At 42.2% G+C, this 12,255-nt stretch overlaps 1 pseudogene; it reads right to left on the bottom strand.

Annotated features, from left to right (window-relative positions):
• Window positions 1-8,620: 8,620 nt before the first annotated feature.
• LOC115151351 (apoptosis-associated speck-like protein containing a CARD) lies at window positions 8,621-11,354 on the bottom strand (annotated as a pseudogene).
• Between the last annotated feature and the right edge of the window lie 901 nt (window positions 11,355-12,255).

The following is a 12,255-nucleotide window of genomic DNA, read 5'->3' as shown; positions in this document are numbered from 1 at the left end:
TCAACCATTTATCGGATCATCAAGAACTTCAAGGAGAGCGGTTCAATTGTTGTGAAGAAGGCTTCAGGGCGCCCAAGAAAGTCCAGCAAGCGCCAGGACCGTCTCCTAAAGTTAATTCATCTGCGGGATCGGGGCTACACCAGTACAGAGCTTGCTCAGGAATGGCAGCAGGCAGGTGTGAGTTCATCTGCACGCACAGTGAGGCAAAGACTTTTGGAGGATGGCCTGGTGTCAAGAAGGGCAGCAAAGAAGCCACTTCTCTCCAGGAAAAACATCAGGGACAGACTGATATTCTGTAAAAGGGACAGGGATTGGACTGCTGAGGACTAGGGTAAAGTCATTCTCTGATGAATCCCCTTTCCGATTGTTTGGGGCATCCGGAAAAAAGCTTGTCCGGAGAAGACAAGGTGAGCGCTACCATCAGTCCTGTGTCATGCCAACAGTAAAGCATCCTGAGACCATTCATGTGTGGGGTTGCTTCTCAGCCAAGGGAGTGGGCTCACTCACAATTTTGCCTAAGAACACAGCCATGAATAAAGAATGGTAGCAACACATCCTCCGAGAGCAACTTCTCCCAACCATCCAGGAACAGTTTGGCGATGAACAATGCCTTTTCCAGCATGATGGAGCACCTTGCCATAAGACAAAAGTGATAACTAAGTGGCTCGGGGAACAAAGCATCGATATTTTGGGTCCATGGCCAGGAAACTCCCCAGACCTTAATCCCATTGAGAACTTGTGGTCAATCCTCAAGAGGCGGGTGGACAAACAAACAACCCACAAATTCTGACAAACTCCAAGCATTGATTATGCAAGAATGGGCTGCCATCAGTCAGGATGTGGCCCAGAAGTTAATTGACAGCATGCCAGGGCGGATTGCTGAAGTCCTGAAAAAGAAGGGTCAACACTGCAAATATTGACTCTTTGCATCAACTTCATGTAGTTGTCAATAAAAGCCTTTGACACTTATGAAATGCTTGTAATTATAATTCAGTATTCCATAGTAACATCTGACAAAAATATCTAAAGACACTGAAGCAGCAAACTTTGTGGAAATTAATATTTGTCAATCTCAAAACCTTTGGCCACGACTGTAGGATTTCCAGGTAAGTTTAGCAGTAAACTTCTAGATGTGGCTAGTTAGCTAACTAGTTTGCAAACCTAGCCAATGAAATCTGTGTTTGTGAGAGAGAAAGTCATATAAATTATGCTAGTTACTACCCCTGGTAATTTGGCCAAATAACCGTGTGTGAGAGAAATAGTAATAGAAATGATGGTAGATGCTTCCCCTGATCATTTGGTCATATAAGTGTGTCTGTGTATACAGGAGGTGACATGTCCATGTTTGCTATCTAATAACTATAGTTATGCTTGGTGATGGTTTGGCTAATGTACTCATGTCTATGTAGAAGAATACTGTAGGAGGGAATGGAGAGGACTCAGGGACAGGTATCAGAGCGAGGGGCGGAGAAGAAGAGGTCTGGGTCAGCAGCTTCAGGCGCTTCTGCTACATTCTTTATTTTCTGGATCTGTTTATCGTGCCTAGGGCAACAAGTGGAAATTTTACAGACAGACCCTCAACGTCATCCGTAAGTGCGACCACCACCTCCACCGGTGCAGCTAGACCCTCTACGTCATCTACAAGTATGTCCTCCACCGGTGCAGCTAGACCCTCTACGTCATCTACAAGTATGTCCTCCACCGGTGCAGCGTGACACTCTACGTCATCTATAAGTATGTCCTACACCGGTGCAGCTAGACCCTCTACGACGTCTACGTCATCTTCAAGTATGACCATCGGCGTTGCAGCCATGGAAGATACTGGAATGGAGGAAGCACCTCTGGACCAGGTGAGATAAAGCCGTGGAGATAAACGAGGAGAGAAACGAAGAGGAACAACATCACACCAGGCGTCATTGGAGGTAACAGCCCCCAGATCCACTCAGAGGAAAGCAGCCCAACCTGATGCTCACAGGAAGGAGGAGGAAGAGACCCTTTTGGGGCCTGGTTCTAACCCTGAAGAGGCTGCCTCAGCAAAGAAAAGCAGCAGTCAAGCTTAAGATTCAAGTTCAATGGTACGTTTTTTTTATTTTTTTATCCACAACACAGGTAGTGTCAAGTATTGTGACAGTGAAGTAAAGTGGGGTCATTTTTGTATACTCATGTACGCTAATTGGTATTTCAGATCAAAGGATTAATATGAGTCAAATGTATAGTTGGGTTTAAAAATACCCTGAAACAACAGTTTGCTGTCTAAATATGTGCCTGTCATATTAATCTTTTGATCTCAAATCCCATGAGTGCACAGCAAGAATTACCAACTGTACCACACTGTTACAATATTTATGCCACTAACTACACAAGCAGTATTTAGTAAACATAAATCTCACCTTCTATGGTATTATGTAATGCGTGTATGTGTTGTTTTTCTCTTCCCTAGCAGAGATGAAGTCAAGTTAGCCGACCAGCTCACAGGAACGACAGGAAGAAGAGGAGTTGTCTGGTTGTTGTTGTTTTGACCTCCCTCCTTGTACCTTTCCTTTCACACGTGTCAATTGTGTTCAAATTCATTATTAGTGTTACATAGATTTCTGAATTGAAACTCACACACCAGAGAATTCACAGATTCTCTTGTTGGTCTAAAGGTGAATAGATTTCTTTCATTTAAAACCACCTGAAAACCAGGGTATTGGAACTGTGTGTTATGGCTACACATTCTTTTCTTATTTACAGAGACAAACACACACTGCTCTTCTCCTCGAGGCACCTCACGTGTCCAATGCCCCGCCCTTTTATCTCCCTCTGCCTGAGGAGGCTGTCGTGATGAATGGTGGTGGCTAACCATAGGGATGGAGCCAAGGCAGATAAAGGGGAGAAGGCAGGCAGACTGGTGAGGGGGTGGGTTAACTGTCTGTATTGCTCTCTCTCCATGGGAGAATCTAAACCATAATTCCTTGACTGCTCACGTCCTCTCTCCTCGCCACCTTCTCAAAGCCCATTGGAGGAGAAGGTCAGAGAGGGGGAATGTCAGGTTCCTTCACGCTGACCTTCTCCTCCAATGGATTTTCAGCGGGAGGTGAGGACAGAGGACGCGAGGAATCAAAGGAAATGCAACTGAGATTTTCCAACTGTCCTTATTCCGCTTACCATGTCCTTGTTCGTAAGTAAATAGTTACTCAATACTTGGGATAGCATTCATTATTAGTTGTACATAGATTGCATGAAAATATACTGAATTGAAACTCACACACTGGAGAATTCAGATGCGCTTGTTCTTTTACAGGACTAAAGGTGAAATTTGTGTTTACCTGTATTGTGGCTACACATTCCCTTTTTAGTTGTGCAAAAAATACATGCTCTTGTTGTTCTCTTATAGATAAACACACAAATCACCTGTTATCTTCACACATTTTTTTTTTTTTTACACGTACATACATGCACGCGCACACACACACCCCTTTCAATAACGCACATACCAGTCATGTTCTTTCCTGTACTTTCTCCTGTAATGTTTTTCATTTAATTTGTTTCTTAGTATCTCAATTAGATCTGCAAAGGTGTACAGAGGAAAGAGTCTAAGACAAGATGAAAGTTAAAAACCCAATCTCTTCCTAATAATTTTTTTGGTCCACCTGCATCTTGTTGTCAGACCAGTGAAGATGGTGGAAAACTGTACTAATTGTATTTACCCTAGGTTACCCTTTCCCATTGTTATCAACCTAGCTGTATGTCGTATAACTAATTAGAGGTCCTGCTCACCTGATGTACCATGCCAGGTGCGTATAATACTGATGGTAAAGGGAGAGGGAAAGGGTTATCTTCTATGGGCTAGGTGGGACGCTGCGGGACACAGCCAGTGAAATATCAGGGCGGCAAATTCAAAAACAACAAAATGTCATAATTCAACTTTCTCAAACATACGACTATTTTACACCATTTTAAAGATACACTTCTCCTTAATGTAACCACATTGTCCAATTTCAAAAAGGCTTTACAGCGAAAGCAAAACATTAGATTATGTTAGGAGAGTACATAGACAACAATAACCACACAGCCATTTTCCAAGCACGGAGATGTGTCACAAAAACCCAAAATACAGCTAAATGAAGCACTAACCTTTGACGATCTTCATCAGATGACACTCCCAGGACATCATGTTACACAACACATGTATGTTTTGTTCGATAAAGTTTATATTTATATCCAAAAACAGCATTTTACATTGGCGCGTGATGTTCAGAAAATGTATTCCCACCAAAACAGACGGTGAATGTGCACATCAATTTACAAAAATACTCATCATAAACGTTGACAAAATATATAAGAATTATTTAAAGAATTATAGATGGACTACCCCTGGATGCAACCGCTGTGTCAGATTTTAAAATAGCTTTACGGAGAAAGCACATTTTTCAATATTCTGAGTACATAGCTTAGCCATCACGGCGAGCTATTCAGACACCCGCCAAGTTCGGGGCAACCTAAACTCAGAATTAGTATTAGAAATATTCTCTTACCTTTGCTGATCTTCATCAGAATGCACTCCCAGGACTGCTACTTCCACAAGAAATGTTGTTTTTGTTCCAAATAATCCATATTTATGTACAAATACCTCCGTTTTGTTCGTACAGATCACTTATCCAAAGGCATAACGCGCGAGCGCGGAACGAGAGACAAAGTCAAAATGTTCCATTACCGTACTTGGAAGCATGTCAAACGCTGTTTAAAATCAATCTTTATGGTATTTTTTATGTAAAATTGCGATAATATTCCAACCGGACAATAGCATATTCATTCAAGAAGAAAAAGAAGGAGGGGCACGCTCGCGGGACCGAGCATATCCAATCCCTTTGTTGCCAGGCAGACCACTCAGTAACGGAGCTCCTATTATCTGCCCAGTGACAGGAAAATGCTCAAACCACTTTCTGAAGGCTTTAGACAGCCAATGGAAGCCTTAGGAAGTGCAACGTCACCCCACAGACACTGTAGTTTTGATTTGAGAATTGTAGTTCTTTTGATTCTGACTTTCCACTTCCTGCTTGGAATTTTCTCAGGTTTTTGCCTGCCATATGAATTCTGTTATACTCACAGACACCATTCAAACAGTTGTAGAAACGTCAGAGTGTTTTCTATCCATATCTACTAATAATATGCATATTCTAGTTTCTGGGCCAGAGTAGAAACCTGTTTAAATTGGGTACGTTTTTCATCCGGCCGTGAAAATACTGCCCCCTAGCCCAGACAGGTTAAAGAGTTTTCCTGCTGTCCCCATAGGGTAACCCTTTGAAGAACCTTTTTTGGTTCCAGGTAGAACCCTTTCAGTTCAAGGTACAACCCTATTGGGTTCCTTGTAGAACCTTTTCCCCAAAGGGTTCTACCTGGAACCGAAATGGTTATCCTATGGGGACAGCCGAAGAACCCAAACCCATTTTTTTTCTCTCTAAGAATGTACAATGATTCCAGTGAGAATGTGTTGTGAAGTCTGTTATGCTGGACCCCTTGGAACAGTAGCGGCTGCCTTGGCAGGGGCTGGTCCCGGTCCAACAGTGCATCAAGACCCCCTTCTTCAATGTTGGTCTCATTGTTGATAGAGTCTACTCTCTACTATTTTGACTATTATTGCAATTCCCTCCAAAACAATGCATTTGAGGGAAATTATATTATAGGCTGTCACAATAAATGTGAAGATGTCATCGAATAAGTAATATTTATGCTACTATGCAAATAAATGAATAAAGAATTCAAAGAAATTCTGCAGTCACTTTTTTAATGTAATCCCACTTATTTTACTGTATATGTGTGCAACATTAAACATTTGCTACTTTCTGTCAAGTCTACGCATACAATTTTATGCATATGTTGGAACATATGCATCACACAGAATGCACTGCTACTGCCTCTGCAATGCAGTACTGTAAGGTAAATGCAGCATTCCATTGTAAATTAATGTACTTCTGGTGTACCAAAACGCAATAACGTTGTTGGTGTGATCGAGGCGCATGCAGCTCCTCAAGACGGCCACAGAAGAAATATCAGCCTGTGCAGAGAAGCATGAGATTGAACTTCACTCAACTTTCTAGAGTTTTCCCCCTTTAGTTAACACTATCAACTTTTCCCTTTACTGTGGGAATTGTCATTGATTCAATGCAATATTAGCCACTTTCAGTGCAACACACTGAAACAAAACAAACCATGCAAGGATTGCATGCAAAACTATGCCAGAGATTTTGTTGTAGGCAGAATGCATCGGAGTGCAGGCAAGACTCAGCTCACAAACAATCAGAGCTGCAGTAGGCCTATATGCAAATAGGCTATTTCCATATATGGATCTGTGCCATTCACTTTAAACTGAACTGTGTTTACAGCATGACTGGATGTGAGTAGATGTGCTTGTTTTGAGATCAAAGCGAGAGCTGCATGTAGCCACCTGTGCACATTTGTTCATATCCTTTGCTAGTTAGTGATAATAGTTATAATTTGTAGTCCACAATTGAGGAGTGACTGCTTCCTACAGAGCACAAAAATTACATTTCTATACATTTTTGAAAAGCAAGTGGGGTTAAAGAGATCCTTTTTTTAAAGGGCAGTGGTGTATTATGAGTCGAGCTTGAATAAGCGAAGTAGCCAATAGGCAGAGGTAGGATAATTTGACTGATTCTCTGTAATAATATGGGAATAATAATACATTTGATTTTGTAAAATGGTTTCTTGCATTAAACACATTTTTTGTCTATGTGTAACAGTGTAGGTTCCGTCCCTCTCTTCGCCCCAACCCGGGCTCTAACCAGGGACCCTTGCACACATCAACAACTGACACCCACGAAGCATCGTTACCCATCGCGCCACAAAAGCCGCGGCCCTTGCAACGCAAGGGGAAACCCTACTTCAAGTCTCAGAGCGAGTGACGTCACTGATTGAAATGCTATTAGCGCACACCACCGCTAACTAACTAGCCATTTCACATCGGTTACACTCACCCCCCCTTTGACCTCCTCCTTTTCCGCAGCAACCAATAGCCGGGTCACGGCACCAATGTAACAGTGTAGGTTCCGTCCCTCTCTTCGCCCCAACCCGGGCTCGAACCAGGGACCCTTGCACACATCAACAACTGACACCCACGAAGCATCATTACCCATCGCGCCACAAAAGCCGCGGCCCTTGCAACGCAAGGGGAAACCCTACTTCAAGTCTCAGAGCGAGTGACCTCACTGATTGAAATGCTATTAGCGTGCACCACCGCTAACTAACTAGCCATTTCACATCGGTTATATATGTCAAGCCCTGCATGTTTTCTTCTAAAGTCTCATGGAATGTAGGCCTACATAAAACACCACACATTGGGTGCTACTGTATGCTGAATAATATAACAGCTATTTACATGTCAGAATGTTATGTGATGCATTTTCTCCATTGTTTTTGATGGTAGGCCACTCTGGTATGCCTATATTATGATCAAATAGCCACAGTAGCCTACTTGACCACTGTTAAAGCGAACTTAAAGCGGGTACAACCTCAGTGTTCACAGTAAATGCGCTGAAAGTTGCGCAGAATTTTCTCAACGTTCAAGTTTGCACTCAGCAGACCTGAAATTTTCTCCTCTGTGTGTCGTTCTTCAAAATGTACTTAAAACACTTTTTTTAAATAATATGATAATATATATAATAATAATAATGTGTCAATCTTGCTTTGTTCAGAAACCTACCTGGCCTCAGTGCAATTCATTGGATTTGGTATCTAAATTTGATTGACTCCATTTGGTACAATACAGTATATTCAGTGCTTAATTTGAAAATCAGGTGGTGCCGGAACAAAAAGTTAGCACAAGAGGGGGGTGACCTGGGAAGCTCTGAAGTACCGGAATGCAAGGGAATTTTTTAAGCCTTTATAATGAAGCATTGCATGCATATCACTGCATTTGCATAATTGCATAGAGCACTGGAGTAGAGGCACCTACAGAAGTTGCACACATGAGGAACATTTTTGGTAGCCTAGGGTCTGGGAAAAATGTGGCTTGTTAATACTGCACAAATGGTCGAAATGACAGGCTACTTTGACACTGACGATTTGGAAAATATGGACATTTCTTAATGACCACAAACTTTTGAACGGTATTGTACTTCTATGAACATATCTGTTCTCTCTTTTTCACACACACAAACACACACCCCTGTGGCTCCCTAAGTGGTGTTTCTCCCCATCAGCCCCCTGCTTGGATCTCCTCAGGTTGCTCTTCATCTTCACCAACTCAGATTTGTTCTCCTGTTCCTCCTCATCCTTCTGCTGGTCCAAGTCCAGCTAAAAACACATAGACAGAGAAGTACGTTAGGTTCAGTGGTAGTACAAGTACTTTTTGTTGTGTGTGTCATGGTTTCCATTAGGAAAATGTGGTGCTGGACATGTGTCAGGCGGCATTTTAATTTACTGGACCCATACGCATTGGGTACATAACCTGAGTGATAGGACTACAAATGAATGGTGATTCAGTAAAGTTGGCTTTTTAGCATTCATTGCCAGGGTAATCAACAGTACCGCAGGAATGGAATGTAAGTCACAGAAAATAGGTGTTACGGTGGCAGATGCGGAGAAGTAATTGGGACTACAATATTTTACTACAGAATAGTTACAGGGGTGTTTGAGAGGTAGTTTCCATTGGCCTGGTGTAGAACCAGATAGGGTTACCCAGTTCTTTGACTAGAAGAGGATGTTGATCCAGTAGAATTTTGTAAAAAGCTGATTTAGCCTCAGCTCCTCCTGGTTTCAGGGCCACATACAGCTTTCTCATCTTTGACATACTGGTTTTGGCCGCAGTGATTTCAGAGTAATCCTCATCGTGGATCATTTTCTTCTGGTAAAGGCCATCTGCTATTGGTATCACCATGGTAAACCTTTGATTTTTTTTTCTCCATGTTTTCATCCACAAATTGGGCACCTGGGTTAGAGAACGTGTTATTCAAAGAACTTTAAATAATGATTGATTTTCAGTGAATCTAACCGTGAATGTACTGTACTATACAGGTGAGAATGAAATACCTTGCATCAGAATTGTTTCCTGAATGAAAATGATATTCAGTTCTCACAATCTGAGATATTAAAAGGCATTTCATATCAGCCCCCAACAAAGCTTTTGTAAGAGGTGAACATGCCATATTTTCCATTATGAATATTTCCTCAGTAATATGTATACTGTTGTCTTGCAGATTGATAGACTCCTGACTTTAGGTCATCTATTTATTCATCATGCCTCTCAGTGTGAATCTGGTCAAATACAGTCATTATTTAATTCAATTTTCTTGTAATATCTTCTACAAACACTAGTTCAGTAATATTTCAGCATTTATCCCTTGCAAACAAGGCAGGTTACATTACCATACTGCTTTGTCTCCATGACTGCAGATTGATCCTGGCTAGACTGGGGAGTAGCAGCTTGATCTGGCAAGAGAGAGAGACTCTCCATGACATGGTTTGTAAAGAATCATCATCGAATACATGTTCTGTATTTGTAGCCAGAGTTGAATAAAGCACAAATTGACGTATGGCATGCAGAACTGCTTTTACTTCATTGCAGAAGTAAGCCTACACTCAGGGGCAGCTTCCTGAGCACAGATAAAAAGCCTACTTCTGGAATAAAAAGCAAAAACAATGGAGAATCTCAATTGAAATCATTTTTAGTCCAGGTGTAGCTCATCTATCTGTGTCCAGGAAACTGCCTCTAAAATGTTCAACTATCAACAATAGACAATTACATACAGTATCTCACAAAAGTAAGTACACCCCTCACATTTTTGTAAATATTTGAGTATATCTTTTCATGTGACAACACTGAAGAAATTACACTTTGCGATAATGTAAAGTAGTGAGTGTACAGCATGTATAACAGTGTACATTTGCTGTCCCCTCAAAATAACACAACACACAGCCATTAATGTCTAAACCGCTGGCAACAAAAGTGAGTACACCCCTAAGTGAAAATGTCCAAATTGGGCCCAATTAGCCATTTTCCCTCCCCGGTGTCATGTGACTCGTTAGTGTTACAAGGTCTCAGGTGTGAATGGGGAGCAGGTGTGTTAAATTTGGTGTCATTGCTCTCACACTCCCTCATACTGACTGGTCACTGGAAATTCAACATGGCACCTCATGGCAAAGAATTCTCTGAGGATCTGAAAAAAATAATTTTTGCTCTCCATAAAGATGGCCTGGGCTATAAGAAGATTGCCAAGACCCTGAAACTGAGCTGCAGCATGGTGGCCAAGACCATACAGCGGTTTAACAGGACAGGTTCCACTCAGAACAGGCCTCGCCATGGTCGACCAAAGAAGTTGAGTGCACGTGCTCAGCGTCATATCCAGAGGTTGTCTTTGGGAAATAGACGTATGAGTGCTGCCAGCGTTGCTGCAGAGGTTGAAGTAGTGGGGGGTCAGCCTGTCGGTGCTCAGACCATGCGCCGCACACTGCATCAAATTGGTCTGCATGGCTGTCGTCCCAGAAGGAAGCCTCTTCTAAAGATGATGCACAAGAAAGCCTGCAAACAGTTTGCTGAAGACAAGCAGACTAAGGACATGGATTACTGGAACCATGTCCTGTGGTCTGATGAGACCAAGATAAACTTATTTGGTTCAGATGGTGTCAAGCGTGTGTGGCGGCAACCAGGTGAGGAGTACAAAGACAAGTGTGTCTTGCCTACAGTCAAGCATGGTGGTGGGAGTGTCATGGTCTGGGGCTGCATGAGTGCTGCCGGCACTGGGGAGCTACAGTTCATTGAGGGAACCATGAATGCCAACATGCACTGTGACATATTGAAGCACAGCATGATCCCCTCCTTTTGGAGACTGGGCCGCAGGGCAGTATTCCAACATGATAACAACCCCAAACACACCTCCAAGATGACCACTGCCTTGCTAAAGAAGCTGAGGGTAAAGGTGATGGACTGGCCAAGCATGTCTCCAGACCTAAACCCCATTGAGCATCTGTGGGGCATCCTCAAACGGAAGGTGGAGGAGTGGAAGGTCTCTAACATCCACCAGCTCCGTGATGTCGTCATGGAGGAGTGGAAGAGGACTCCAGTGGCAACCTGTGAAGCTCTGGTGAACTCCATGCCCAAGAGGGTTAAGGCAGTGCTGTAAAATGGTGGCCACAAAAAATATTGACACTTTGGGCCCAATTGGATATTTTCTTATAGGCCTGCACCATCTTACTCACTGTCTTGTGCCAGCTAGCATCCTCTAGATTGGCGATTGACATGGGAGTGAAGCCTTTGAGTGTTTCCTGCATCAGGTTCCACTGGAAGGTCTCAAATGTAGCCTTGTCTAGTTTTTCTAGGGTAGCCAGCAGCCGCTGTGGAACGGGTGTGGCCATTGTAGATCATTAGAATGGGACAATATGAAAATATTAAATTAATACAACTTCACTAGAAGCAAAAAAATGGAGTCAACCATATTGACACATTGGCAATCTTTATGTTACCCATTACACCCAGGTACTTATAATGTGTCTGTGTTGGACAGATAACTCCCAGTAAGTCTTTGTCTCAAACTTTTACTTCAGATTTTTACTTTCAGGTTTCTCTTATAATTGTCCACCCCTTTTTATCTGAATCAGAGGGGGGGGGGGGGGGGGGGAGTTCCAAGTGCACAGTTAAGACTTTATATACAGACATTTAATGACATGTTGGTTTTGCATTACTTGGTTTTGTAATGTTTGAGACCTTATGAACTATCAGTATGATAGACCAACGTACTCTGAATAAAATAGTTTATCTCAGAAATCATTGATCCTGCTTTGCCGTCTACCCCACTGGTCTCAGGTCTACAGGCTTCACCAAATACAACCTATCTATTCTATACCAAATGCACATTTACTTTTCTGGATAGTAATGTAATTCTACATAATCTGGTCATTGACAACCATCTAGTGGTGATCAGAGTTAATACAGGTCAGATTTAGATGCAGATAACTTTGTCCTCAGAGGCAATTACATATGCAGCAATCACAATACATGCAGATGATATCACATATTATAAAACAACAAAATTAAATAGCAAAGGATATTCTCCATGTGCTGCTTGTGAATACTGGTCTCTAAGGTGATAGAAGACAGATATAATGTAGGGATGATGTGTGTTTACACAGTGATTATCTGTAGAATAAAGAGCACCTTAACACTGTGAGGAAAAACTCATCCTATCCACCACCTGGACCTGAATACTCATCACATTGGCTAACTCTTATATTTCACAGGTGTACTGTTGGATCACAATA

The sequence above is a fragment of the Salmo trutta genome, chromosome 17, assembly GCF_901001165.1.
Source record: "Salmo trutta chromosome 17, fSalTru1.1, whole genome shotgun sequence".
NCBI classification, from domain to species: domain Eukaryota; kingdom Metazoa; phylum Chordata; class Actinopteri; order Salmoniformes; family Salmonidae; genus Salmo; species Salmo trutta.
This window is presented reverse-complemented; position numbering and strand designations above follow the sequence as displayed.